Source organism: Diceros bicornis, chromosome 7, assembly GCF_020826845.1.
Source record: "Diceros bicornis minor isolate mBicDic1 chromosome 7, mDicBic1.mat.cur, whole genome shotgun sequence".
In the NCBI taxonomy this organism is placed as follows: Eukaryota; Metazoa; Chordata; class Mammalia; order Perissodactyla; family Rhinocerotidae; genus Diceros; species Diceros bicornis.
Genome location: NC_080746.1, coordinates 14,143,310 through 14,168,962, shown reverse-complemented (window position 1 = coordinate 14,168,962; position 25,653 = coordinate 14,143,310). Strand labels below are relative to the sequence as shown.

Below are 25,653 nucleotides of genomic sequence, written 5' to 3'. Positions count from 1 at the left end.
AAAAAGAGGAGGATTGGCGGATGTTAGCACAGGGCTGATCTCCTCACAAAAAAAAAAAAAAAAAAAAAAAAAAGGTTGGAAATAATCCAAATGTCCATAAATAGAGGATTGATTAAATGAGTTATGTACAACAAAAACAAGCAAAAAGTTATTTCCACATTGATATGGAAAGATAGTCTAGATACATAGGTTAATTAAAAAATAATAATAAGTGGAGAGACTTCTGGTAAAATATGGTAGATTAAACATTTGTGCTAGTGCCCCTCTGTCCTGAACTAAAGTAACAGAATAGAAAAAAGCACAAAACGACAATATGAGAGAGAATAGGAAAAGAAATGACAGAATAAAATTTTGGAAACTGGAAAGTTGATGGCCAATTTCATGTGCTAGGTAAAGCAAAATCTTAAATTTGCAGTGAGAGAAGCCCAGAAGTAAGTACATTCATTCTATGGAGCTCCAGAATGGTTCAGAACTTAGTGGCACAAGGTACCTCTGAGGGTGAGTGTCCAGGGTGATCTAGAAATGGGAGCATTTGTTGAAAGCCTATGTAAGAAGCAGATAGACCCCGATTCCCACCTCAACTCCGCTCTGCTGGTGACTTCTCCTCTACCAACTAGCAGAAGTTTAAAGGTTTACTTTCTGAAGAGGTTGAACCAGAGACATTCTGGAATCAAGAATAGCAGGCATAGCTGAGGCAAGAAAATCATACTGAAAATAAGGATGTTACTAAAATAATGAGACCCCAGGCCCCTTCTTCCGCTTGATTCCAAGACTGCTGAAAGCCAATGTTATACCCAGGCAGGATACCGGAAGATTCTTCTCTTAGAAACAGCTGCTCAAGGGACAAGATACACTGATACTTATTGGTCCCCCAATGAAACAGCCCAGCCAGATTATCCTACACAGTTCACCAGTCAACAAGTCCAGCCCATTCCCATAAAGCTTCTCAATCATTTTTTCTGGGCCTCACTTTTAAGTATGAGCAGACCTGGCAAGGCTCGCCAAACATTTTAGGAAAGTTATCATGAAAGACAGAAACCAAAACAAACACAAGAAGAATAATGAAAATTTGGTTTGTTATTCAGCAAATATTTACCCTTTCTCTCTTCCATTTTGGACAAACGTATAACCCGATTCCAACGTGTTGGATTTGGTCATGTGATTTGCTTTGATCAATGAGATGTTTGTGGATGTGACATGAATGAAGGATTGAAATGAGCTTCCATGCTGGGCCTGGCCTCCTGAGCTTTTGCCATCAACACGAGAACACATCCTGGATAGCTGGTTGGTCCCAGGAGAGTAAGAAACACATACAGCAGAGACATAACAGCCAACCCACAGACCTGCTGTATGAAGACTCATGAGTGAGAAATAAACGCTTATTACTATAAACCAATGAGTTTGGGGGTGACCTATTATGTGGCATTTTTGTGCCAATAGCTAACTAATACAAACAAGAAGAGGAAGAGGAATGTGGAGACAATAGAAACAATGCAGGAGCACAAGAAAATTTGAAAAAACTAGTTATTATCCTCCGAGGAATAAGAAAAAAAAATGTACCCAGAGACTAAAAAAGGGAATGTGTAGAAAAAGAAAAAGAGCTATTGGAAATTAAGAACACGAAAGAAGAAATGAACAGTTTAGTACAAGGGTTCAAAGATAAACTTGAAGAACAGCCTCAGAATAACAATAAATACAAATCAGAAGGTAGAAAATAGCAGAGAAAAGATGGGGAAAATAACAGAAAATTACTTCTAGAGGTGTAATATCCAAATAGCAGGCATTGTAGAAAGAAAAAACTGAGGGAGAGGAATGATCGAAGGAATAATTCAAGAGAAGAGTTGCAGGCTATGAGTTTCTATCCTGAGAGTGCCCAAACCGTGTCTGGTGTCCTCAGTGAAAGATGATCCACACCAAGATACAACAGAGTAAAATTTCAGAACACTGGGATGAAGAGAACACTGAGATGAAGAGAACACTGTCAAAGCTCCCTGATGGAAAAAGCAGGTGAATATAAAGAACAAGAAATCAGAATGGTGCTAGAATTCTGAATAGTAACACTGGAGGTAAGAAAACATTAGGGCAATGCTTTAAAAATCACAAAGGAAAGTTATTTTCAATCTATAATTCTATATTCCGGAAAACTATTGGTCATATCATGGAACTGAAGGTTGAAAAATGATGTGCAAGTTACAGTTGTGCAAGATCTCCAAAAATTTACATCATGTGCACCTCTCTTGGAAAGCTTCTGGGGGATGTTCTCCATCAAAATAAGGGAGTAAACCAAGAAAGAGACAGACATGGAATCTTGTAAACAGGGATACAACATAGATAGGAGAAGGGAGCCCCCAAAATTATGGTAAAAGGAGATTTCAGATTCCATTATGCTTGCTGTGCAGCAGATCTAGAGGGAAACCAGGAGGATGGAGGGGCTGGAAGGTACATCACCAAGAGGAAGAGGAAACTGATGCGTTACCTGATATAAACGAATATGAGAAGAGATTTATGCTGCTGGCTGAGAGTTTGGGGATGCATTAGTACAAGGTAGTTGGAAGAGTATGCCAAAGAAGGAACAGGAACACTCTTATCAAGCAAAACAAAATTTGTACAAGGAAAGAAATGAAAGCAAAGTACCCTGCACAGCCACGTGAACAAAAATTACATAGTCATTACAATGTGGACATTACACTGTAATCTAACCAAGATTATAAGTATATTTTGTTTAGCTATAGAACAAAGAGCAAGGAAGCGTGCATGCATATATGCGTGCATGTAGGGGATGGAGAAGAGTGTAAGATAACCAAATGTTCATTTCCACAGTGGGAAGTCAATAGGAAATGTCTAAACCTGAAAATCAAGAAACAACAGTGCAAGTAAGGTATCTAGAAACACGGAAACAGATAACTAAAAGAACCTAAAGTGAATGGCTTGGGAAGTAGGAACTGGGGATTGGCGGGATGTGGGGCAGGGAACTGCTGGTTTTCATTACAAGTCTTGTAGAACAGCATGACTTTTTAAGCTAAAAATACCTGATAAAAAGGTTAACAATTTAACTTAAAAAGCAAAAAAATTAATTTAAAATATAATTAAATTAAGAAATTTAATTAGGAAGTCAGCCTGTCTTTATATGTTTACTTACTACCAATTTACGTATTGTTTATACATAGATAATATATAAGTATATGTAGGCTATGCCCTTTAACATGTGTAAATATGAATATTTATGTATATATGTATATAGAAATATGAATGCACAAATTGGTAGCTAATTAGAAAACGCATAAGGAACAATCTGGCTGAATATACCTCCGTGCTATTAATAGTTGACAACTCAGTGGGGTAAGCCTATAGGGGTACTTTTACTTTTTGCAGGATTCATTTCAATATTATTTGACATTTATACAACAATTACTTTTGCAATCAGAAAAAAATTAAATTAGAAAAGAAATTGAGGTGAGAATATTTGTCTCCTCACCTACACTTCCACTAACGAGCTTTTTCATCTATCTTACATAATGCATGGTCCAAGTAATCATGGGTGTCTTCCCAGCCTCTCCACATACACACTTAGGCCATAACACATGGAATTCTTTGACTGATTCCATTTTGACTAGAGCCTAATTCTGGTTTGACCTTGAGAATAACATGGGTTTCTATTTCTCATCTCTAGTTCATTCAGTAAAACCTTTGGAGAGTAACTCTCCAGTTTGGTGAAGCATTTCCAGGCCAGAGTTGTACCTCTAATGAGGCATTCTACGATATATACCATTATGATGGTTTTATAATATGTAGAATTTCTAACTAGAGAGATTCCACAACTATTGTTTGCCAACCAGGTGAGATATTTTTATTTCTAAAAGTGTTATGTTATTTTGTAACCATCACAATAATACTTGATTTAGGCAAAGAATCATCAATGGATGCTAAAATCATTGAGAGAACAATTTTGGGGGAACAGAATACTCACATAGTCTTAGTATCACATTACAGACTATTAAGTACAAAGAAAAAAGGATACTTTTGATATGGATAACTCTGGCAGACATTGCCTTAACCAAATGATTCAACTTCACATCACTGATAATGAGACAGGCAGCATCATCTGCCTCCCGGTGTGATCCCGGAGAACACAACATCACATACAGAGCGTTCCTGTCAAAAGTGGTTAACCTGACTGTACCGTGAGGAAACAATCAGAAAACCCAAACCGAGGGACGTCGTGCAAAAGAACTAGTCTGAGTGTACCAAAAACATCAATGTCGTGACAGATGAAAGTAGGCTGAGGAACTTTCTAGGTTAAAAGATACTAAAGAGACATGACTGCTAAATGCAATGTGTGATTTTAGATTAGATTCTGGACTTAAAAAGAAAGAAAGAAAGAGTTGAAAGTACATTATTAGGACAACTGGAAAACTTTGACTGTAGGGTATGTTGAATCATAGCATTCTATCCATGTCAACTTCTTAAATGTGATCATTTTAATTTTATTTATTTATTTATTTTTCCCCCAAAGCCCCAGTAGATAGTTGTATGTCATAGTTGCACATCCTTCTAGTTGCTGTATGTGGGACACGGCCACGGCATGGCTGGAGAAGTGGTATGTCGGTGCGCGCCCGGGATCCGAACCCGGGCCGCCAGCAGCGGAGCTCGCGCACTTAACCGCTAAGCCACGGGGCCGGCCCCAATGTGATCATTTTAATACAGTTACATAGGAGAACGTCCTTAGGTCTTAGGAGATACTTGTTTAAATATTTCTGGGGAAAATGTGTCACCTGAAGACATTCTCCTACACGTTTAAGACAATAAGGAAGTACATAGAATAAAAGGTGTTAACTCATTCAATATGACTTCAACAACCATACTTTCGGCACCAATTATATGCCAACTACTGCTCTCGATACTGGGGATACAAACGGAGCACAAACATACAAGATGCCTGACTTCATCAACTTGTATTCTGAGGAGTAAAAAGCAACTACCCAGATTCCCACTTCGTGACCAAGGCACTTATTCCCCCCAGTTTCTGGCTCACACCTCCATCCTTCTCTGGGAATTGCTCTTGGCTGCAGGGAACTGCCTGGCCCAAGGCACTGTCTCCCACACTGGAAGCAGCCCACATCCAGTGACCAGTCTGTGTGGAGCTACAGAAGCCTGAGCCCCATCCCAGTTTAGGATAACTCTGAGGGGCCACTCCAGCTCTGGAGCTGCCTGTGGCCCCTATTGCAACTGCGTCTTTTATTCCCTTACAGGTGCTGTTTCTGAGAGGACACCCCAATTGACCTCCTGCCGTCAAATCTCCGTCTCAGAGTCTGTTTCCTGGGGAGCCTGATCTGAGATGCTAACCAAAGTACTGTGCAAAATGGTAAGCATGAAGCTACAAAGCGATAGGGCCGGGTAAAGACTAGGTGGACACACTCTTGAGAATCTTGGGTGAAGCCTTGGCACAATCTGGTGACAAGAAACCATATGCCCAAAACAAAACAAAAAATACTTTTGCTCCAATTATAATCTAATATTATTTGCCTTTCCACCCTCTGCGTAGTTTTCAAATTGGAAATATCTTACTAAAGTCATAGGGCTGTCTTTTCATTTTACTTTTAAGGTTTCTTGCTTGGTTGGAAAGAGAAAGCTGGAGGCAAATTCTTAGATTCAAGCTTAAGGGAAAAAAAAAGGTAAATATCCCTTGTCCACCCACCTCCCACAACCTCTCCTCCTCCTCTTACTATTTTTAAATAAAAGGACAAAGCAGGCCAGCTTTGGCAAGCGGTTATTGATAACAGGTCTACGAAAGGACCACCCACCTACCCTCACTCCACTTACGGCTTTGTATCTAAAAAAAGCCAACTAGATGAGAGCTGGAACATCGTGAGTGCTGAATTCTGGCGGCTCTCGCCCTCTCCATCTCCATAATGACCACGCCTGGGGCACTGGAGAGAAACTGGAGAGTCACTTGGAGGGGAAGACATCCATCTCATTATACAAGGTTATTACGCCTCCTGACAGTTATGGGCAAAAGAAAACAATGGCGCTAATAACTGTGTGGTACTTGTGTCCTCTGTGTAACAGCCCTGCGAGGCTCACTACCTCTTGACAGCCTATCATATTGGTGAGAGGGAAATCCTAGATCTGCGGTAGCATTTTGACTCCTAATCCCCCAGCAGCGCTGTCTGTCCTTCAGCCCTGATATGGCCATAGGTTTGGACAGTGACAACTACCTTTCAGATGGACTGCACGCCTGTGGAAAAGGACAGAACATTTTAATTCCATGTATTTGGAAGAGTGAAGGCATCCCAATCGGCAAATTAGTATCTATCACCTTAAGGTTTTCTTCTAAGATGAGGGTAGTACCTTGGGAATAAGAGGCTTACCTGGACCCCAGGCCTGGTTTTATGGGTGACACATTCAAATTTCCTGGAAAAGTCACTTTAGAACTCTTGGAATCCATTTCCTTTTCTGTAACATGAGCAAAGAGTCCTTGAACTTTCTTGTTCATAAGGATAGCACGAGGTTAAGATGAGATCATTTTGGAAATACCTCTCTTATAGAAAACCCAGGGCACACTGCATGTCACTGGAGTGTTTAGGCAGCAGGGCCCCAGAATTAGACCTACCAGGGGGGACTTGACTTTACCCCATCCTTTTCAAGGATGCCAGTCCAGGCTGGTTCGTATCTTCTATCAGGGTGGCTTAAAATTGGCCTGGTTTTTGCTCATTTTGTCAGGATAGGAAAAGAAATTTAGTGAGATTATCTGAAAATCATCTAAATATGACTACAATTCTCCTTATGTGGTGTTTTAAAAGACTTCTAGAGTCACAAAGAAGAGTTATTATTTTTTTGTAGATCGGTTTTCTTGTGGGATAAGGGAGGTGAGGAAAATCTCATCATAGAGCTTCTGATCATAACTGCCATGTGGAAAATGGAGATTTCTGTCTCGCCGTGTTGTTATGAGAACAAAATGAGAATATATGTAAAGTGCTCACAGCAGTGCCTGACAGGTAGGGAGTACTCCGCGAGTGTTAGTTATTATTGAGATGCAGATTTACAGGGAGTAGGCCCACCCCTAACATTTGTGGGCCCCAGGCAAGACTACAAATGGAGGCTCACTGCCCCTGAATATTTAAAGTTTTGAACAAGCCAATAAATTTTAAATAAAATATGTTCTCTTCTCCTACCTTAAGAAATAGACCTTTACAATGACCTGGAAGGCCCAGTACACATTTAGAATTCTCCAACTCCTTGGAGTTCTTGCCAGAACATGGCAGCATGGAGACATGCTGGCCCACGGCCCCCAGCATGTGGCCTTCTCCTTTCTCTTTCCATTTCTGGCTCTGACCTACACTGTGAGGATACCTCCATACTCCCCACAGACAGTCACCTCTTGGGCCTCTCTTGTCTAGGAGTACATACTCTGAGGGTGCAGTACGCCCTCAACGGATGGACCTAAGAAGGAAGCCTGTGCAGGCCCTGGAGGCAGGCTTGAGAACGTTTGGGAAGAGGATACTGGGATCATGGGTACCTGGCACAGGATTCAGGTGGTCATGGATTCTTGGCCCATGGACTCCTCTCCCCATGGGGAGAGGTGCTGCTAGAGCAGGATCAAGTTGGGGGGTGGTCTTTTAGAGCATAGAGCACAAAATGGGAGCCCCTCCTGACTGGGTCTAAGGGCCGTGCTGGCTGGTGATTTAGAGCATTGTCATGAGCGCTGGACTGTCTGTGATTAAATCCTGGCTTCACCGCTTTCTGGGGTATGATCTTGGGTAATTTACTTAACATCGTTCTGCCAAAGTTTCCTCATCTACAAAATAGGGGTGACGGTAAGAGTACATACCTCATAGGGTTGTTATAGGGACTAAATGAATTATTATATATAAAAGCACTTAGAAATGTGCCTGGTGCACCAAGAGCGCTCCAAGTGTTAACTCTCCTTCACAACACCCTCTTTTCTTAGTGGTTGCTTTACCTGATAGGATCAGAATAGTCAATGTCCCATTCCTGCATCTGCTTGGCAGAAAGGAAACATACAACGGTTTAATACTGTGGTTTCCAAGCTTGCCTTCTAATGTCCCCAATGTTGGTGACCTTAGGTTTTGTTTTGTTTTTTAAGCAAAGTTTGGAAAAAGGCTTACACTGCCCAAAAGGTATTCTGGTGGATTTAAACATGAAACTCCTCATAGAGAGGACTCGGAACATTGCAGGATATAGATGGAGTATTTTCCCCAGATATTTAAGTACAGGCGAAATTCCATTCTGTTTGAGGCACATTAAGGTTTTGTCTAGTTTGAAGGCACAGGAGGTGTTGAAATTTTTTTTTTAATTGTGGTAAAAAACACATAACATAAAATTTACCATTTTATCCATTTTTAAATATACAGTTTGGTAGTAAGTACATTCATATTGCTGTGCAACCAATCTCCAGAACTTTTTCATCTTGCAAAATAGAAGCTCTGTACCAATTAATAACAACTCCCCATTCCTCCCTCTCCCCAGCCCCTGGCAATCACCATTCTACTTTTTGTCCCTATGAATTTGACTACTCTAGGTACCTCATATAAGTGGAATTATACACAATTTGTTGTTTTGTGACTGGCTTATTTCATCTAATGTAATGTCCTCAAGGTTCATCCAGGTTGTAGCATGTGTCACGAAATGATTTAAGTCTCTTTTCAGCTTTGGGGTTGGTATTCTGAAACCTCCAGACAATTGAGAAGTGGAGGAGGTGGAACCGGACCACTCAATATCAGAACCCAGTGTCGGAGATGGATCTTAAGGGTTTGCTTTCCTTGTGGGAGCAGAGCCCCACCCATGTGCTGTGCACCTGATAACACCTCCACTCTTAGAGGATGAATAGTTTTTGAATGGTTTCTCAGATTTACTGGACAGGTTGGCAATAAAAATAAAGAACCACAGGTATTAATTTGATGAAAATACAGAAGCAGTTATATTGACATTTTAATTATCCTCCATCTCCTACTAGGCTAGAGAAGCCTGTTGTCAAATCCAGAAAACTTCAAATGAACACTGAGTCCAGGGCAGTGCCTGAGATAATTTTAAACCTTCAGTTCATAATGGATTTTAATTCCTTTGTCTGTACATTCACTTGAAATGTTTTGGTCAATACCTCTTCAAGTCTTCCTTGAACCCTGTCTCTGCAGAGATCTGTCCTCCAATGCCTTGCCTTAGTAAACTTCTAACCAGTTTGTTGTTTTCCTAGATGGACTGTAAGGGCAGGAATCACACATTATGCTTCTTTTATCCCCCTCCATAGCACTGTTTTCAGGTAATAAACACAGTTTTTGTTAAATGACTGATTGAATGAATGGATAAATAGTTAATACAAATTGTGAAATCTCTTGACATTATCGTTGTAATAATACTATCCTGCTAATAGGATAGAAATGCTCCTTTTTGCTGATTGGAATTTTCTCTGAGGTAGGTTGTTCGTGAATTTACTAACGGATATTAGAATCCTGGAAATATGACTTAAGAGGGACAAATGGAGGCAATAGAAAAAGTCATCATTCAAGAAGGAAATAGGCACATAAATTTCATTATTTTCGTGATCATCTATTTATTCGTTCATATGCTTTCTCATAGCATCATTTACTCAACCAATATTTACTGAGCACCCATTATTATAAGTCATGGTGCCTTAGCATATAACAGGGTTGCAAAGATGAACGGGACCTTGACTTTTCAAATCTACAATCTGAACATTCTAGGAGATCAGACATGATAAAAATTGATATGATATAATGTAAAAATACAAGTGGCAGAAGAAAGGTATAAATACTTTCTATGAAATACAGGGAAGAAAAGATGACTTCCAACAGTGGGCATTAGGGTGGAGGGATCAGAAAAGGCTTCATGAAAGAGATGCATTTAAGAAGCCTCTGGGCTACTAAAATGTGTGTGAACAGGGGTGGGGGGGCTCCAGCCAAGGGAACAAAGAACAAAGGTTGGAGGGTGAGAACAAGCAGAGCAGGGAACAAGGAACAGAGAACGTCTGTTGGACTAAATGTAGCATTTGTGAAGGAAGAGAGTTAGCCAAGACATGAACACCAGAGGGTGGAGATTCCTGAGGGCCAGCTTCGAGGCTGCCTACTCCAACTACTATATCCCAGCTAGGCGTTTTAATAAGCCTCATATTATTTAACCCAAGAACAAATATACATGGTATTAAACTCATGCTCAATTGAAGTAAATTGGGCTCAGAGCGGTTAAGTAACTTGCCTAAGATCACATGGCTATACATAAATAATTATATAATAAACAAATATACATTAAAATGCCATTATAGCAAATAGCATTTTATAGAAATTACCGTATGAGAAAGACCAGGTCCTAATCATTCTTTTTCGTTTGTTTGTTTAATAATAACAACAGTTTTTGTATGTCATTGCGTATTTACTATGTGATATGTACCATGCATGATCTTATTTCATCTTCCCAACAACATGTGAAGTAGGTGCTATTCGTGTGCTCATTTGACAGATGAGGAAATCAAAATTAGACAGGGGAAGTACCTTGGCCAAAATCACGTGGTTAGTAAATGATATACAGCCAGGATTTGAACACAGGCCCAGTTGGCTCCAAAACTTAAAAACTGAATAAATGCAGTTTATTCAACCAATGCATACTTTTTGAGCTTAAACTGTGTTTTACACACTGTGCTAGCTTCTGGGCATACGTGCTTGTAAGGTGCTCATATTCTTACAGACGTGGATAAATGATTACAATATGGTTGCAGTCAGACAGGGTTTTCTTCTCTCATCTCCCTTATTTTCTTCCCTTTTTTGTCTCTCATGGGCAGGGGGACTTAGATTAAAGAGACAAGGACTTCATTAGCATAATAACTGCACTATTAGGGCTTTTTGTTGTAGGCAATAAGAACCCAACTTCAATTGGCTTAAGTAACAAAACTGCAAAGTCCGGGAGTGCCTGCCTTTGGGCATGATTGACTGCACATCTCAAGCAAAGAGTCTGTCTCTCCATCTCTTTTTGTGCTTTCCTCTTTCTGAACTTTGTTCTCAGTCAGGTCCTTCCTACAGGGTAGTAGGATGGCCACAGGCTGCTCTGGGTTTACGTCCAACCAGCTTGGAACCTTCTAGTAGAGAATAATATTGCTTTACCAATAATTCACACAGAGTCCCAAATGTCACACACATAGACCTGGAGGGGGTCAATGTGTGTCCCTGTTGGTGGTCAGGGGGATGCAAGATTCTCATTGCTCTGGCTTCCGTCATAAGTGTGCTCAAAAACAAGCCCTACCCAAGCCAAAGGGGCTGAGAGAGGAGTAGGAATGGTTCCCTGAAGAAAAACCTGATTCTTGTTAAATGACGAAGGGAGAATGGATGCTGTTGTACAAGGAAAACTATACATGTCCACTACACTAACATTTCAAAGTTGTGCTAAGAGGTCAGAAACATTATGAACAACAACAGCACAAACAAATAAACAAAAAACCCTTGTAAATATAGTGTATTTTCCACTCGGGAGAATCCAAATGGCCTCAGCAAATTTTCATCAGTCTATTATTCAGCACATATTTATTGTGGGTCAACAACTGGGCAGGCACCATTCTAGGAGAAGCCCCATCTAGAGTAGGCTCAGAAACCTACTGCCACCCCTCTAGCATGGCCAAGACAACCAGCATCATGATCTTCCTTTTGGTTTCTAGGATGGAGTCAGGGCCCTGGAAGAGAAGACAGAGGGGTGGTCCAGACAGAGGAGAATGTGGGGGAGAGAAGAAGAAGAGAGAAAGGAAGGAAAAGGGACTCTCAGATACTCATCCACAGCCAACTTACTCAGTGTGTCCAGAAGTGAACTGATGAGAGAAGTGAAGAAATCTTTAGCAGGAGGCTCTGGACTCCACGAAGGTTTGTGATTGGCTAGCAGTAAGATTGTTCCCTTTTAGAATTGATGGTACCCAAATGCCTTCCCAAGCTTTGCAGACAGAACGAGGAGTTACACCATGTGAGAAGCACTGAGGATTCAGAGGAGAGGTAATGTTGAGCTAAACTCATTTTGAAGAATGAGGTAAGGGTCTGGGGGCATTCCAGACAGGAAATCTTAATAGCATGAGCAGCATTTGTGATTTAGTGATAAAGTTTTAAAAATTTCTCTATAACAAATAACCTTATGCAGGAAAAGCCTCATCTCCCAGCAACAGCCAATCTTCATAGCTTAAGGGTAGGGAAGAGCTGAGCTGTGGCTGCACTATTTTATGATTCTCCCTTTAACACTAAGTAGCAAGTATTTATTGCTTCCTCTCACTGCAAACACGCTCCCCTTCCTACCTCCCAATCTACCACAATTTCCCCTTCAAGTGTGGCAGTGTGGGGAGGAGGAAATAACTTCAGCTTTAGAATCTGCCCAAACTTCAGAATTTGTATATTGGCCCTGCCATTTATTAGCTTGTAATTTTGAGCAAGTTATTTTATTGCTGTAGGTCTCATTTTTCGAATGGTAATGGGGACTAATACAACTCATAGAATTGCTGCTATAATGAAGTGAGGTGGTGCATGTCAAAAACCTGGCTCTTAAAAAGGCATTCAATATATATTACTTTCCATGCCTCCCACATTCCTGAAACAAAAAAAGGACAAACGGTGGGCTATCCTCTGTACCCAGGAGGGGCATACGGGCATGCCCCCACTTTGAGCAATCCTAGTATTCAAGACTGAAATTTGCCAGAGACCAATGAACCGGCCATTAGTTGTCTTTAAAACATGTCCTCACTTTTCTAAGGGATAAACAAGAATAGAAAGCCACACTCCATGCTAGCATTTATATGTAAACACTGAGGTCAAATATGGATAGACACTTGAGACTGAAATAGTATTAAAGTTTAATTAGAAATCAAGATGAAACTTCTCTGAAATGACCAGTTGTCATTGGGTTCCCAATCTTAGTGGGAAAAATATGATTCTATTTACAGACATTGAATTAGCTCACTTGCCTCCAACCCTCCCTCTATCCACTCCATCCTACGCATCGCTGCCTATTCATCCTCTTCCATGTTTCACCCTCTTCCCCTCCAGCTGAAAAATCCTCAGTCCTGCTGGGATATTCTACCCCTCGCCCTCCTCACCACAGCTAATATTACCAATGTGGCACATTACCAGTTTCTCGATTTAGCTCACGCAATCCCTTCTGCCAAAAACCCTGCTCCCTCTCCTCCATTTATCTGTCGTCAGACCCTTCAACATTCACCTTGCTCTCCAGCGCCTGAATGGTGTTTCCAACAGGCGATACGCTAAGTGAACTCTCTTGTTACTGATATCCTTTGGCAATGATGGTCTTTATCTTTGTGTTTGCACCCAGTCTCTTTGACTAAATAATCAATTTCTAAGATGCAGAAATTATGTTTATTATAGACATGCATTTGCATCTTCAGTGACTTGCAATATTTTGTTGATAATAAAAAGATTCATATGCAACTTTTTAAGGATCTCATCTGTTGTGTAAATAAGGGTTCATGGGCACTGACATTTAACTCACATGAAGACTGCGGAGAATATAATTATGGTGAAAATTTGGAGCTAAGGATCTGATCAGTGTATCAGGCATGTGTTGAAGATCTTCTATTACCTCGTGCTTGTCAATATTCTTCAGCAGTAGTGTCAGAGGTAGCACCCTCGTGGCAACACTATGGCAGGGATGCTGCCTAGTTGGTTTCGCCCACAGTAAGTAACAGAATCTTGTCTAAAATAGAGTCCACATTCATATAGATGTATAACAATATTTAAGGGCTGGATGAAAACAACAGAGGACTGGACCAACACCCAAGAGGAGAATTCTATACATTTTTCTATGCAGTTAATTTAGGCATAAATAGATGCGATTGTGAATACTGGACTGAACAGGGAGGCTCTGACGTCAAATTCCAGTCCCTCCACCCTGAGGAAATGATAAGACTCGGTGTGGTCCAGAGAACGACCTTTGGCTTAGTGTGTTGTGTCTCTTTGTCACCTTGGTTTTTTTAAGTTCTCTCAATATTCTTCTGTGGTTTTTGTGTCCTACTAATTATGTTTTGGGGATGTTGCTTCTTCATTTCAAGCTGTAACTGGTATGTTCTTAATCCTGGGTGAGTAGGGGATCTGACCAGGCAATTGAACCTGTATTTGGTCACCAGGATTGATCAAGCTAATCTGGCTGAAAAGCAGGCATCCCATTCCTCTCTCACCTCTCTATGCACATCTCTTCTGAAACTATGACACCAGTCCGGATGACTGTTCCTTAGAGAATGGCTGTTCAGTCATAGGTTCTTAATCTTTGCTCCTCAAATTCTATAAATTCATTTAAAATATAATCTATCTCTGCAAAGGCTTTACTTCTAGCTGCTGTGCTCGGCAAAATGTTTGCTGCCTGCTTTGCTGGTTAGCCCAGGAGAGGAGTCTCTCTGTAACCTGATTTCTCTTTGTTTCATATATTAGATCTTTGATGACATCAGCATTATCTTCCTTGTCATCATGAGAGGGGTGGGAGAGAATTATGTTTTTCTCCCTTGGGAAAGAAGCGTTGCTTCATGTTTGGAATACCTACCAAAAAAGATTTCCCATATGGTGCTCTCTGATCCCCGCTGCTCTCCTCCGCCTCCCTTTCTAGGTTAGATCTTCTTTAATCCCTACAAGCTCAGCATTAAACTCGATCTCCTGACAGTAGTAGGTCAGAGCTTTAACTGCCTTACATGGGCTACAATAGCACAATCTCGTAAGTACAGCACGAAGATATGCATGGGAAACTCAGAATAATACAAAATAAAAGCAAATAGTGCTAAATTATATAGAATAGACTCTAAAATGTGGGGTGGGGGGGTGGGGAACAAGAGATCCATGAGAGCTGGAGTAATGGGGAAAAAATTCAGAAAGAATGGACTTAGGAACCTATTCCAAAGATACATTGGCAAAACTATGAAAAGACATATGCATCGTAGCACCATTTGCAATGCTGGAAACAATGCAACATCAGTAGAAGACTGGTGGGCTAATCTGTAGTTCATCTACGGAAAGGAATATGAGGCAACTATTCAAAAGAATGAGGACTATTTCTATATTTAGCTTTGGAATGATTTCCAGTAAATATTGTTAATTGAAAACTGCAAGGTTCAGAAGACTGTGTGTAATACACTAACTTTTATCTAAGAAAGGGTGGATAACACAAATATATACATATTACTCGATATTACATATCCAGTAAAAAATTGGTTAACTTTAGGGGGATGGAGGAGACAGGAATGGAAACTAGTCTTGTCTTGAATGTACCTGTATTAGTTTTTGATTGCTGCATAACAGATTATTCCAAAAATTTACTGTCTTAAAATACCAATAAACTTTTATCATGTCAGAGAAGTTCTGAAGGTCAGGAGCAGCTTAGCTGGGTGTCTCTAGCTCAGGGTGTTTCATGAGATTGTAGTCAAGATACTGGTCGGAGTTTCAGTCATCTAAAGGTTGAATTCAGTTAGAGAATCCACCTGCACAATGGCTCCCTCACATGGTTGTTGGCAGGAGGCCTCAATTCCTCACCATGTGGACCTCCCCTCTCCACAGGGTTGCTTGAGCATCCTCATGACATGGCAGCTGGCTTCCTCCAGTGCAAGTTATCCAAAAAGTAGAGGAAACTACAGTTCCTTTTATGACCTAGTCTTGGAATTCCCATACTGTCATTTATATCTTATTTTATTCATTAGAAGCAAGATACTGGGTCCCACCCACAATCAAGGGGAGGGGAATTAGGCTCCACTTTGTGGACATATTTTAAATCACCATAGTATCTAATTTTATACATTTGAGTTTGGAACCATATTAATATCTTATGTAATTATAAAAGTAAATTGAATAAAATTTAAAAATGTAAATATAATCCCTAAACATTGAGAGCAAAATGAAAGAAATGAACCTAAACATATATCAAGTTGATGGTTTAAACACAGAGATAGTAATTACTTCAATTATTTTAAACAGAATAATTTGACTGTAGAATCCTAGAAGAATATATCCAAAGGATAAAAATAATTATAAAGAAATCTTAAACTGTTTTCAGTAATCATAATATTAGTAATAATATTAGTATTATTATTATTACAAAACTCTCAAGTATATATATATTTCAGAATATATCAATTATATTCTCTCTATATATTATATTAATATTATGGTATATAGTATATATTAGTATATATATACACACACAATGTTAGTGTTATTTTGAAACTATTAAGTATGTGTGTATGTGTGTGTGTATGTTAGGATATATCAAATAAATAATTATGTTAATGTATTTAGGATCCAAATCTTTTAGCAGAAGAGGAGAGAGATAAATGTAAAATTGAATGAGTCAAGTGGAAAATCCTGTAGTCTTAAATGTGATTTGAAAAATTAATAAGAACTTATGCTGTATTTTCTTTAAAAAACCATATTTCTTTGCTGTGTTCACTGAAAATGTCTAGAAGCCATGACTAACCCCCAAATAATAAACATTTCTACACCCAGATTGTGTTCTCTAAATAGAATTTCCAACTAAAAGGCACCATGCCTCCTTGGATAAATGCTAATTTCAAGGCTTGGACAGGAAACATCAAAGGGGGCCTGGAACATTCTGTTGCCCTGGAAGGCAAAGAAGCTGCCATAGACCACGGGGGTTGTGTCAAAAAGATCCAGGAGCCCCCTTGAATAATCTCCCACTGGCCAAAGATGGGATAATAAGAACGTATTACCAATAATAATCATAAGAGTAATAACAACTACAATGCCACATCAAATATATTAAAATCCATGAGTTCATAATGATACAAAAAAAGTAAATAAATAAAACTAAGTTATCAGCTTTGGGAGACAATAAGGAACCCACTCATTATTCTGAAAATTGGTAAAGAAGAAAACTGAAGGGAAAGAAACAAGTATTTCTATTGCTTTTCCTGTTTAGACTGCAGCTCAGGAATTTCAGCTAAAAATTTCAGCAAAAGAAATGCTACAAGTAGAATATCACCATTTTGCAATCCCTAATGAAAAATGGATCTAATTTGGGGATAGAGCTTGAAGTCCACGGGGCAGGCAGTTGGAAAGGGAAGGTGGATGTAAATTGCAGGAAAACCAGAACAAGTTGGAATTCAGGAAGATGGACTGAAACTTATGATAGTTCCTGTTGTCTCTGACGTTGATGGTACGGTGTTCTGCAGATCCGGGGCCTTTGTTGTGGGCTAACACACACACTAGCCCAGGTGGGGGAGAAGCTGAAAGAGCTTCCGGGGGACGGTGGAGCAGCTGTAGGCCTGGCTGCTGTCTCCTGGCAATGAGAGGAGCCTGCAGACAAGCCACAAGGTGTGTGAGCTGCAAAATGGCTGCTGCTTCACTTCTGCCATCCACGTATCCCAACAATCCTCCTTGTGTCTCATCCTAACCAGAAACATTTAGGAAAAGAGGATTCTTGGCCTGCCTAGCCACACCGACACATTACAAAACCACCACAATCATCAGTGGCTGCTAAAACCATTAGGTGAGAAGTAGATGGGGAGCTTCATAATGTTGTGGATTCAGCCTAGCACATCCTGAACCCATTGACGAAAGTTAACATCACAAAAGTAGAAACACCACATGTCCTATGTGGCCTGCTGTGATGCAGTAGGAAGTACCAACCATACCACAAAATATTCTTACCCAAAAAATCAAACTTGAATCTGATCTAGCCTTAGGATCCAACGACTGATTTACAGGAAATACAAGGGAAGGAAGAAAATATTAAATAACAGCACAGGGATGCAGCCAACCAAATCCAAAATGTGGTGGATTCCACGAACTCTTCTACTCAGCTTCTTCAACAAATAAATTGCAAGGAAAGTAGTAGGGGCATAGATAACTCATAGACACAGAGGCTAGAAAGACATATCAACCAAAAACAATGGGTGAAACTTCTTTGAATCCTGATTTAAACAAACCAGCTTTAAATATATATGTGTGTGTGTGTGTGTGCGTGCGCACGCGTATGATATGTCAATGGGATAAATTTTATTTATGATCAGATATTTGACGATATTAAGGAATTACTGTTCTTTTAAATGCACACTATGGTATTGTATTTGTATATTTATTTTTTAAAACAGTCCCTGGGGCCAGCCTGGTGGCGTAGCAGTTGGGTTTGTGCACTCTGCTTTGGCGGCCCCGGGTTCGCAGGTTTGGATACCAGGCACGGACCTGCACACCACTCGTCAAGCCATGCTGTGGCGGTGTCCCACATACAAAGTAGAGGAAGATGGGCACACATGTTAGCTCAGGGCCAGTCTTCCTCAGCAAAAAGAGGAGGAATGGCAACAGATGTTGACACAGGGCTAATCTTCCTCACCAAAAACAAACAAACAAACAAAAACAAGTCCTTATCTTTTATCTGTCTGAGATTTTTTTTCAAAATAATCAGGGGGCAGGTGGGAGTATAAATGAAACAAGATTGTCCATATATTGCAATCGTTGAAGCTGGGTGATGAGTACCTGGGAGTTTATTATGCTATTTTCTTTGCTTTTGTATATGTTTAATTTTTTTCTTAATAAAAAAAATAAAAAGGAGAGAAAGAGTGAGGATTGATAGTGATCACTGAAGGATGAATTGGACCTGGTTGATGAGGAAATTGGGGAAACTCAGTCTGGAGGTCAGGAAATAGAGCACTGTCCATTCACACAGAACTTTACGTTTCCACAAACATGTCCACATATCCACAGCTTTATTTTATAATTGTATCCTCTCTCTGACTGTGAGTTAGCCAGTCAGGCATTAGGCTGTGGATGGGAGAACTCAAGCTCAGAGAGAATGAATGATTTGTTACAGCTAGTAAGTGGGCCAGCTGGTGTTAGAGTCCATGCCTGTCCTTCAGGAGGCCACCAAGACAAAATGTCAGGTCCTTCCAGAGACTTCCTCCGGCTGGAGAGAGGATTGGAAATACAGTTGTTTACATAAGGTGACACCAAATCTGGAAAAAGTTTAAAAATCAAAGAGAAAAGTTGAGACTCATGTCAAGAATAGGGGATCATTTTTCTGTCCACACAATCAACACTCCCACCCACCCCTCTTCAACAAATAAGATAGAAGACAACTTGTTTTTCCTTTAGGCAATGCAAAATGCTCAACTCTCCTGCTTTTAAAATTAAGAAGGGAGATTATACAATTTTATTCAAAAAATTCATTAACAAGAAAAACCATTTCAATTAGTCAAGAAAGATGGAGGGGGCAGGAAAAATGAAAGCAGGGGAGAGAGGTGGAAAGGGAGATTATCAAGAGAGATTAGAAGAAATATTTTGAGGAGAGGATTAGTGATTATAAACTGTCCTCATTTTATTACCACTATTCACTTGAGCCCCAGGCTTCAAAATGGATTTTTGCCTATTATGTCTGTCCTTTGAACATCTAAATAGTTGATTATACTTTAAGAGATCTTAGAAACCCAGATGCCCGTGTGAAAGAAGAAAGTGTGTGTGTGGCTGGCCAGAGGGCAGAGCACAGACGAGCCTTCAATAAGAACCAAGAAGAGCCCGGAGCATCTGCATTATGCGCTGTTGCTCAGTCGATGTCCCCTAGAAGACAGTGCCCTGAGGGCGACTCGGCCCCTGAGGAGGAAGGAGCAGTGGTCCAGGTTCCTAGACTCTTGACCCAGGGTCCTGGCACCACGAGGTTTGACTTGGTCTTCCGTGGAGAATCCACAATCTCATGGAGCGCCACGGCTTCCTTGACCAAGAGCCACAAATCACTAAATTCTAGAAGCGAATCAACCATTTCATTTCATATCTGTTTCTTAGTCCTAATTCCCATGTTTTTAAAAGTCCTCTCTGAGTATTAAAACCATGCACATGCAATCAGTTGCTAACCAAGGTAATGGTGCAAATTCATCAACAGCAACGTTAGGAGCCGTCAAATACTGTACCGACATGATCTCATTATTCCCAAGAGTTTGGTGAGACAAGATGCTTCTTCCTGTGTTTTGAAACACTGAAAGAGTGACATGATGGAACTGAAAAACATATCTTTCAATGCCTACAAGCTTTTATGCTTTATTACCTCTCTGAGGATGGAGAAAAGGTAAGAAAGAGTAATATACATCTTGCTTGACGGAATTCCGGTCCCTGGCAGTGATCAAGTGCACCTGCCTGCTGGGGTTTTGAGGCGGGAAGGAAGGAGGGATGATTCTCCAACGTGATGTCTGGGGAAACGGAGAACAGAGTCAAAGGTCCCAAGGCAGGTTAGTGATGGTATTGAAACAATTTCAGACTTTAAATGTATTTGCTCCACAGACTAGAACTCCTCCCATTCATCCAACAGACGTTTATTGATTTATTAATTTGTAACAAGTATGAGAAGCTATTCTAGCCTCTGGGAACACAAAGATGAATAAGAAAGAAACAGTTCTTGGGAGAGACAGAGAAGTAAACAAATAGTTCCAAGGCTCGCTCTGTGAGTGTTTTGTTCCAGATCTCCCGGTCTCTGTGTGAGCTGAAGGAAAGGATGGGGGAGAGGTTGAGAAGAGGGAGTTGAAAGCACATGCCTGGGCCTCCTTGTGGGCCAGTCAGCACTGAGGGCAGTGTTGGCATTGGGAGACGTGGTCAGGAAAAGACCATCTTCCTGATAGGGCAACTTAAAAATCAGCCCAGAATAGATGAGACTGAGCTATCTACTGATGAAACTACCGTGAGCGAGAGTTGTGAATATAATTCTGGGAATGGGGCAAGACAACGTCCATCAAAGGGACCAGAGGACCTTGAGACTAAAGCTGATGACATGCACTGCAGCCTGGCTGATATCATGCAAGGAGGAAGAAAGGGGATGGGCTGCCATACGTGTGTCTTTAGCCCTGACCCAGGCCGAGGGTGTCCTCGGCCATCTCGGCCAGCGTTCTGAGCCATCTCAGGCGTGTTTCCAGTGCCGAAAAGGAGCGAGCATCAGGCCATATATCCCTCTTATGTCCCCAATACCTTCATCCAATGCCCCTGGCACTCGTTCCATACCCATCAAGTGACTGAAGGTGCTGTCACCTACAGATTTTCATAAGGAAAGAAGATGTGCTGACTCACGAATGACAGCAACCACTTAGCAGTGATAGATTTGACTGTAAATGGGCATACTGCCATTCTGGTTAATATATTTGCTTCTGAATCTGATAGATATGAGCCCGATAAGCTGAGAGGGAACTAAGAAAATCCAATCCCAGGATTGCAAAACTAAAGACCAGAAATGGGACTTTTCAAGGTGGTGGTAACTTGCTCCGCCGCCCTGGTCCTAGTTCAGGCCTGGAACACTGCCTAACATTTAGTTACATGCTATCCTTATTATTATAAAAAATATTGCTATTTGTTTGTTAAAATATTTTTACTGCCAAAGGAATTTTAAACACAGGAATTTAAAAATTTCTATACATTTTTAAGGCATGTGTCTCTACCCTCCTGCAAAGTAGCTTGTCCCTTGAAGGCAGGGACCTGACCTTGCAGTGCCCTGCACTTGACAGGTCCTCCACAACTGTCTGCTGTGGATAAATAGCCTATCTTGTGCTTGAAGGGCCGCTTCAGAGGCTGCTAAGTTGTGAAAGAGGAGACCGAGTTTGTCTTCTGTTCTTATCTCTCCTTCCCTTCAGCAATTCTCTGGTTCTGTTTAGCCCCTGTCTTTCCCTCTCAGTCCCCAATTAGGCAGTTCCAGTTAAATTCCTGTCTCCCGAGGAGTCCCTATGCTTTGCCCCTTGGGCTGCAGCCACACAGTCTATTTAACTCTTTCTGCTTTCCCCAACACAACCTACCCAGTAAGCCCTATATCATCAATGGAAGAGAAGGAGAGGGAACGGCTAGGTGGAAGGTATGGTAGAGGGGTAATTAGACAGGCAGCCCATTTGTTAGCCTTCTGAAATGAATATCCAGCCCTACACGAGTGTCGCTGGCAATCTTAGGCAGTGTGACAAGTTTCAGTTGTGTGTAGTTTGGGGCAGTTTCTTCCCTTCCGCCTCCTCCACTTCCCAAACAAACCACAAGCCAACCTAGGAAAGTTGGTGAAGTATGTTTTGATGAATAATCCCAGGCTTTGACATGCAAAGACCCAACCTCACTGTTTACTAGGTGTGTGGTCCTGGGCCAGTCTCCTGTTCTCTCTTCTTCCTTGTCTGTAAAATAAGGATAATCATAATGCTCCCCTTCCCTCTTGCACAGAGATGTGAGGATATGGTAAGTAATTCTACATCCTATGTGTGTGCATGGGAGTCATGTTTATCCAGAAGATGCTCATTAGTAATTATCGACTTGATGAATGAATCCAAGATGGAGTTGGATCTCCCAAATCAGTGATTCCTAAGCTTTAGTGGGCATCAGAATCACTTAAGGGGCTTGGTAAAACACGGACAGCTACCCTACTTTTTGATTCATCAAGTCTGGAGTGGAGTCCGAATTTGCATCTCTAATAAGTTCCAGGTCATGCTGATGCCGCTCGTGTCTGCGGACCAAACTGCATTAGATTTGAGAATGAATCCAGCAACAAGCTGCAGCATGAGAAAGGGCCAGTAGATGGCGCCATCATCGAAGCCAGGCCTCCTCTGAGAGCCGATGGAAATGGGTCAGTTCCGGGCTCAACCTACAGAAACACAGGTTTTCCCTAGCAGGAGGGGGCGGTTCTGGCCTGGCAGGCTGGTCTGTAGAGTGGACAGCAGAAGGAAGCATTGGGAGCAGCTGGTGTGGGGGAGGAATCGGTAGCTCTTTAACCATCTCGGTCTCCTGTCACTGCTGGTTTCCCTCAAAGGAGGGCTCTGATTTCTCCCTGCATTCGTGTTTCTGCCTGGCCAGCCGCCGGAAGCAATAGCATCCATCACAGCAAAATAAAAATCCCCTCGCCTTGAAAAAGGCCTTTGAGCTTCCTTTTCAGTAACCTCATTTTGGGAGTGAACCCTTAAGTGTAAGAAAATTCTTCCTAACATGTAATAAAAATATCATACCTGGTTGACAAAGCCCTTTTCTTGTTTTCTCTCCCTGTCTGGTCCCTATTTACCTTCCCAGTATTACCTTTCCATCACTAGCCCTAAGCATGTGGATTAGAGAAAAGAACACGGACCAGCTGCATTGGCTGTCAGAGCTTCAGGCTCCTGGTGAGTGCAACAAGGAAAACACTACCCACTTTAAAGTACTGTTACAAGGATTAAACTAAACAACACGGGAAAAGTGCCTTACACAGCAAAAGGACTCAATAAACACCAATGAGGGAGGCAGGAAAAAGTGGGAGTCAAATAGCCCGTGACATAGTCTCTTAGGGGAGAAACTGGTCTCGGTGTAGCTACAGTGCCGTCCAATAGAATTTCCTGCTGTCTATACTGTCCAGTACAGTAGCCACTAGCCATCTGTGGCTATTAAGCACTTGAAATGTGGCTGGAGCAACTAAAGAACTGAATTTTACATTTTACTTAATTTTAATTAGTTTAAATTTAAGTATTGGACAGCACGGTTTAGCAGAACTTCTTGCCGGATCATTTTGGGTTGTGAAAAGATATCCCTTGGGCCCTAGGAGATGGCTGAGAGGTAGCTAAATTATTCTGCCTAAAAACGTGTAGGAATTTTGGGGAATGCGACTATCTAACTAGGAAGGAAAGGGAGAGAGGCTGAAGGGGACAAGGTCCAGCAGCAATGCAAGAGGTTGGTGACTAAGCAAATGAGAAAGGTAATCAGTAAACCCTTCTGGTGGCAGAAATGGCTCAAGGGAATTATAAAAACTGGAATACCTAATACTCAGTCTTAAGTCCTTTACTGTGCTACACATAGAGTGACTTCCCTCTGCTGCTCTAACTCTTCAGAAACGTCTGCTCAACACAGCACCTGGATGTGGCAGCCATTAGGGAGTGAAGAGATTGCAAGACCTGGGGGTGTCCAGTGGGGATGATTCGTTAAGGAAAGGTGACAGCGTGCCCAGGAGGGAAACAGGAGAGATGGACAATTCAGCACAAGCAGGATGAGGGACTGAGAGAATCTCCAATAATATCACCGAGATGCTGGCTTTTCAGCTGCAGAGGGAATGGAGATTTTGGACCCTATTTTAATTAAGTCTTCAAGATAATAGCAACCCCAGTAAGTCGGAGAACTTGAAAATCCAGGCAACTGGTTCAGAAGATTTCCCCAGATGAATGCTTCCTGACTCAGGTAACATCATGGAGCAGCCAGCTCTAGATACCCCACTGCAGACCTCAGGTGTGAGTGACAAAGAGGGCAGAGAGGGGTTGAGCAACAGCTACAGCAAACAGACAGGAAGCAGAGACAGCAGTGTCTTGCTAAATTTATAAAGCATAACATCATTTTTTCTGGACCTTTGTCTCTCTCTGTGGTGTCTAGCAACAATGAACCACTGTCCACCTGCTTCCAATTTCTGTAGTCAAGTATGTGTGTGTGTGTGTGTGTGTGTGTGTGTGTGAGAGAGAGAGAGAGAGAGAGAATGCAAAGGGAGGTGCAACTTAGATGATGGGCATCCTTCATGTGCTGAACCACAGTGCCTCCCAGTCCCTAACTATTGTGCAGTCTTGGGAGATGACTCCTGAGTGTAATAATATAGAATAAACATCCTCTTCCTGTAGATTCTGTGGCAAAACTCTCAGATGAGGGCTGTCAGCTACCCTTCCCTGCCTGGAACTTGGTGGTAAATCAAAAATTACTGCTTAGTGGCCACCTGCGACTCACTGCCACAAGAGTTGCCTCTGACCAGAAAGGCTTTGGACAGAGAACGAGGCGCAGGAGAGAATGCAGGCTTTCCAAGGGAAGGGGCTTCTGTTTTCCCTGGTCCCTCTGTTCTGTCCAACTAAAACCAGCTCTCCAGCTCCGACACATTATAACTTATTTGATCTTGTCTTTGCCCACATCATCTCCCAATCTCTCCTGACTGTACCCCCTACCTTATGACCCTGTTCTATATTAATCTCCACGATAAATTGTGCACCAGTGAACCTTCTTTGCTCCCAGGCTTTGCTCCCAGGATCACACAAGATTCCATCAGCACGGTTGCTCAGGGCAACTCCCAGTGGAGGTGGAGCAAGCAGGTAATCTCCAGTGTGATTGGGGAGTATCATATTCTTTCCAAGAGGCTCCTATTAAAATAAATAAATTACCTGGCAGGGGGAGGGAGGAGAATGGCAGCACTAAGCTGGCAAACTGGTAAGGAATATTCCATCAGGTTAACTAGACCTCACTGAAGAAGAGAAACTGCAGGATCCTCAGAGGATGTGACAGAGAAGAGTATATTTTAACAGAGGGCAAGGTGGAGGGGTGAGGTAGAGGGGCAGGGGGAGGGACGGGAGGGAAATGGAACAGAAAGGGTAGAGCTGTCTAAGAGGAGCTATACAAGGACTATTATATTTTGCATGGGAGAGGAAGGAGAATGAATCCTGGGTTTTTTGAATCAGATCAACCTGGATTCATGTTGTGACACAGCCATTCAGAATCTGGGTGATCCCCTTGGGAGCTCCTCAAAGGAGCTTTATATTCCTCGTGGGCATGGTGGTCATGAGGATCACAGGAGATTTTGTGTGCAAAGCCCACAACTTAGAAGGCACATACACACATCATTTTTGCGTAAGGTTGGCCACCCTCCCACCTAGAAAAGAACATTACAGTGATTGCCAGGAGTAATCATCATGTGCATTTGTGTAGGTCTCCACACCTTTTGGAGTAC

At 41.6% G+C, this 25,653-nt stretch overlaps 1 long non-coding RNA gene across 1 annotated transcript in view; it reads left to right on the top strand.

The window, feature by feature from the left end:
- LOC131408342 (uncharacterized) overlaps positions 1-25,653 on the top strand; it is an 83,330-nt gene that overhangs the window by 36,357 nt on the left and 21,320 nt on the right. The window contains exon 2 of the long non-coding RNA XR_009220755.1: positions 5,250-5,362. This is a non-coding gene — a long non-coding RNA (uncharacterized LOC131408342). The remainder of the gene's footprint in view (positions 1-5,249; positions 5,363-25,653) is intronic.